Genomic DNA, 5,713 nt, shown 5'->3' with positions numbered 1-5,713 from the left:
GGCTCTGGGTGACACGGAGAAGAGGAGGGGACCGGGGGCCTCTTTGTGTAACGACACAATCAGGCCATGACTCCCCCTCTGTTTTTATCCTGGTGACAGAAGGTGAAAGCTTGCTATTCCCAGACACATTTATTTATCACTTTACTCTGGTTTCCATGGAAACAAGTCATGATATTACTGGCTGCAAGAGGGAGGTCGGGAGGTCTGCAGAAACTGCTTGAAGCCAGTGGCACAGAGCAGAACAAATGCTAAACTAGAAAAGTGTAATTTCTCTGCAAAGAACAATGAAATAAGTAGCAGGAGAGTTGAAAAGCACTAAATGTGAGAGGCCTGAACTTAATACCACTTCAATTATTTAACAAGATTGTCTTGTCTATGTATTTGGATGAGTATGATCAAACCTCGGGACTGCTGAGGTCGTATCAGCACTGCTTACAGACAGCACTGGCATATTGTATCTCTGCACCCACTGGGCACCTTTGAATTGCATTTTATCAGCCTTCTCTAGAAAAGAAGAAGGGAAAAAAAAAATACCCTAAAGCCAGATGCTCAGAGCTGAGCTTGATCCTACGGAAATCAAGGACATCAGGTGAGCCCAGACTTGGCTCTAAACAAATAAACACAGATGACAGTAATAACACAGAAATGTAGGTAGTAAATACATGCCATGCAAGCCTGCATCTGGAGTCAGGGATAGTTTTGCTAGGGACCAGAGCCAGAGAGTATGATTAGTTCAGTACTGTCAAAGTTTCCTGAGCTATTTAAATGTCTAAGTTATGAAGAATGCGAAGTGTCTTCCCTTATCCATTTTGTAAGCTAGAGAAATATTAAGTTATAAAACCCCCATATTTCAGACAAGGACCACAGGAGTCAGTAGGAGACACTGATCTGTCCCATCTCCAGTATTTTATGTTTCACTAACAGAATGACCATCATCCACTCCTGATATACAAAGGTTTAAATTATAAGCCTTAAATAAAAGTTGACTTTTGAGTGAACTTCCCAACCTGTACCATAGTAGCATGAAATGTAACCATGAGATTGTTTTCCTCCTACAATCCAAAGCCAGGTACAGAAAACCAAAACAGCAGCTTCTTGGACATATCTCAGATCCTGGCCAAATCTGGGATGTGCCTGTGTGAAGTGAAACTTACCCACCAGATGTTCCCGTGCCTTTCTGTCTGCATAATTTGTTTGTTAGATGGTATAAAAGCAGGACCCTCTCATAGCAAAGGTGGAGACCTCACCTACGAGTGGACACACTGTGTAGGACTTCCCAGTTGCCAGGGAAAGGCTCTCCAATCCTTCGCTGTGACAGGGGCTCCCCAGCTGATGTATGGGATCTGGATGATGGTAAAGTATTTGGGCAACTGTTGATGTATCTTTCTTAATCACTGTGCTTTCACTTATGTAGTAACGATCTTCACTGTGACAGGGGCTCCCCAGCTGATGTACGGGATCTGGATGATGGTAAAGTATTTGGGCAACTGTTGATGTATCTTTCTTAATCACTGTGCTTTCACTTATGTAGTAATGATTAGGTGCACTACCCTGTTTAACTCTGTACCTTGCTTATTCTTCTTTTTTCCCTGCTTTAAACTAGAGTAAAATAAGTTTGTTTCTGGTGTTAAGTTGGTGTTTGTGTCCTTTTTGCTAACCCCACTGACTGGCAAAACAACTCCCCAGGATAAACGCATAAAACCATGAGCCTCTTCTTCAGAAGGAGCTGATGGGAACGTCCCAATAGATCTTCTGTCTTCACACCCACCTGATGTGCCTCACTTGTACCACGTGGTAACCACAAACACAGCAATCTCCTAACTAAATCTCTTGACACAGCTTGTGCGCATCTCAGACTGTAACCCAGCTTCATAAGGAAGCAAGGATGGCACACAGCAGCCTGTTACTACTTATAAGAATCACAGACTCTGTTTTCATGGCCAGAAAGAACCATTTAAATAATTTAATCCAATCCATAACAAAGAACATAAACAATATCCTTGGTACAACCTCTCGTCTGAGCTACAGAAGAGTCTAGAAGATGAGCCCAACCAAAAACTCCGGCTATAAGAAATAATTACAAGTTATTTTTTAGTTTCCTGCAATTCATCACGGGCATAATTAAAAATGAGACCGCTACCTCATGTCTTGCGTTAACTCAGATTATCTTACACGTTTGTCTGCCATGCTGAAGAGCAAAACAAATTTTGCTTCCTGTGCACAGACTGTCATGAAGTCACTCATAAACTCTGCCTGCTAAATTCAGTACATTCAGTTTCTGGAGTCTTTTGGTAGATGGCCAAAAAACCAACTGATGGAAAAATTTGCTGCTGTATTTCATAGGATAAATGTGATAGTGGTGGGTATCTTAAATATGTATTTGTTCATTTTGCCTCTGCTTCAGACAGGCTGATCCCACTGCACTAAATTGCAAAGTTTTTTCCACAAGTACCTAGCAAACATCTGAATTCTCTGAGATGGAAAATTGTTAGTGATCTCACAGTAGACTGAAAAGACTCTGAATCTTTAATAACTAGGTCTTTAAGAAAGGACATATTATTTCCTAGTACTGAAGTGCCAAGCTATTCAAAGTTTTCAGCTGCCACAAAATCAGCATTGGTCCCAAAAGCTTTCAGAAGCTGCCAGAGAACCTTCCTGGAGGCTGCCCAAGAGCCATGAATTTTATTTTATTTTTAAAATTTAATTTGGAATAAGACTTGCACGATGCATGTTTAGCATCGGTGCAAAGTGGCTTGTTTATTTGTTTTCTGGCCAAAAAGCAACAGGTGCTATTACTGACAATGTCCTGAATACAATGAATTGCAAGTTAACTCTACCTGACAAAGAGTTTGGGGACAGATTTTCAAAAAGCAGCTCTGATATATTTGCAAATTATATGTAGGCACTTCCAACATATCCACGTGCAAACTGCTATGACTCTCGACATACGGGTTCCGCAGGTCCAGGTATCATACTGCTAGCAGCAGTTTTACTCAGACATTGCCTGCAGCAGAGCATATTTAGAGTTGTTTAAGCAGAAGTCATGCACTTGCTTTTCAAATTTTGACCCAAAATGTAAATTGAGAAAGTCAATATCCATCAGCTTGTCTTTAAGAATCTAAAATCTAGAATGCTCAAGAGAACAACTGATTTGTTCTACGGTTTGCACAGAAGATGCTGTAGCAAGTATCCATCTGATAGAGTACATTATATTATGCATATGTGATCAAATCCCAGAATCCCAGAATGGCCTGGATTGGAAAAGCCCTTTAAGCTCATCAAGTCCCATCATGAATCCAACACTGACAAGTCCCCTATGACTAACCCATGTCCCTCAGCACTGTGTCTACACGACTCTTCAATCCCTCCAGGGATGGGGACTCCACCACTGCCCTGGGCAACCCCTTCCAATGCCTCAGAACCCTTTCAGCAAAGAAATTCTTCCTCACATCCCATCTCAACTGCCCTTGGGGCAAATTTAGGCCATTTCCTCTTGTCCTGTCCCTTGGTTGAACAGACCCCCCACCTCCCTACAATGTACATTCAAAGGACATCATCCCTATGGGAAAGTCCTGCAGAGTTTAGTAAGAAATACAAACCTACTGACCGTTTTAAATTATGCTCAAGAGTCCTGTGCCAGATGAGATTTACATCGGCTTTGTACCTCGTCTTTCTCACACCAAACTGTATTACGCGCTCCCTGTGGAGGCAAGCCAACGAGGCTGGAACATAAATATGCCCAGAGGCAGCACATCCATATTGCCTGTCCGAAAAGAAAGAGCAAAGAAAGAAATCAGAACTAATTAGTACTGTAATGTGTCTGAGCCTAGATTTAGCGTCATTCAACGACCACAGGCAGCAGAGGAATGAAGAAAAATGGAGCCAATTTGTGGCTCGGTATTTATTAGCATTTAGATAATATGCCCCATCCATCATATACAAGGCATGTTTCAAAAGTACCAGTGCTCCTGCATCCTGAGTGCCCAGAACCCTTGGAAATCTCCTTCCTCGGATCTTGCCGAAAATAAAACACATTCATCTGGATGCAGCCGCTGGGGAAGACATTTTTTCCTTGTGATGGAAATAAAGACTGATGATACAAAGGAGTCATAAAAGCAAGAGGCTGCAGATCAAGACAGGAGGAATCCACTTCTTCCCACTGACGTAAATCTGTGATTTATAAGCTGCCAAGCACAGCCATGGGATCATAGGAATAAAATCCCAGTTGAGACAGAGACAATTTGAAAGCATCTAAAAATCTTCAGCCAAGTTGGTTGCTCCATTACTCAGCTTTTATTTAGCAGGGCAGAGAAAGAGAACCCCAAGATGACAGAAAAGGGCCTGTAGAGGTTCCAGAAAGGAAAACATTGAACATGATAGTAAAGAAGTTCAATACCTCTCTTTCTCCAGAAGTTAAATAACCATGGACAGCACTAGATTTAGACAGCTCTGAACAACAGATTCGTTTCCAGATGTTGCAACCCCCCCAGATGTTGCAAGCACACCAGACAAGCAGTCTGCAATGAGTCTTGTAGGTGCTGTTTAAAGCACAGTTTAATTTCTACAGGGCCATCACTTTGCAAAGAAAGGGTTCTTACCATCCTTTACTGCTCAGTGTAGAGAAGGAGACAGCAGCAGAGGTTCGTGGCTTCACTGCAGTTTTAGAAAGCATGCTGTTTCTTCTCTGTTTTTCAAGGTTATTCCCCAGGTATTCCAAGACCAGACTCCCAGAAATCTCATCAATTTTTGACTCAATAAAACCCTCAGTAAGTGGCTGAAATTAAAGACAGAAAATTAAACATACACTTAAGCACTTTGATAAATCAAGGCCTAAAGAAATTAACCACCAAATGAATCTTTTCATGTAGATTTCTGCTTTGCTAAAGTTTAAATGAGTTTTGACCTTTCATCTCACTTCAACATGGGAGACACATTAAAAAATCTTACATGATTTCCAGGAAAAACAACTTCTTGCCTACCTTTATTTAAGCAAATAAATTGTTCTGGGTCCTAAGTAGTTGTCAGGCTGTTTAGTATTTAAGCAGCTGTTAATTAAAAACAAACAAAAGAAAACAAAGCAACCCATTTCATAATGAGCATCTATCTATAACAATTATAAATCATTAAAGTTAGTTAATTTATTTACACAACCATGACAAGGGATGTGGTATTTCTAGCACAGCCACATAATGTCACAAGTTATTCGTTTCTTTATTTGCATAATCTTTGACAGCACAGTCAGGTTAGATGATCCATTTCTGAGTAAAATGGCAATTCCTGGGCTGTTACCAGTGGATACAAAGACTCCATAAGAAAGGTGACAGAAGAATTAACTCAAAAACATGTTTGACAGATACATGAGCTTCAAACTCTCCAGTGGCTCGGGACTGTAATGAGGAAGGAGGTTAGTAGATAGGAATGTTTTAATTCGGGAACTATGACATGCAATTAATATCAAGAATTAACTCAAAAACATGTTTGACAGATAGATGAGCTTCAAACTCTCCAGTGGCTCGAGACTGTAATGAGGAAGGAGGTTAGTAGATAGTAATGTTTTATTTCGGGAACTATGACATGCAATTAATATAAGTGCCATGCCATCCCATATCTGGAAAACAATTAGGATATGAGCTGGCAATGTGAGCTCACAGCCCAGAAGGCCAACTTATCCTGGGCTGCACCCAGAGCAGCGTGGGCAGCAGGTGGAGGGAGG

The sequence above is a fragment of the Antrostomus carolinensis genome, unplaced genomic scaffold, assembly GCF_000700745.2.
Source record: "Antrostomus carolinensis isolate BGI_N321 unplaced genomic scaffold, ASM70074v2 scaffold12573, whole genome shotgun sequence".
Taxonomy (NCBI): Eukaryota; Metazoa; Chordata; class Aves; order Caprimulgiformes; family Caprimulgidae; genus Antrostomus; species Antrostomus carolinensis.
The sequence above is the reverse complement of the archived record's forward strand: the minus strand, read 5'-3'. Positions refer to the sequence as shown.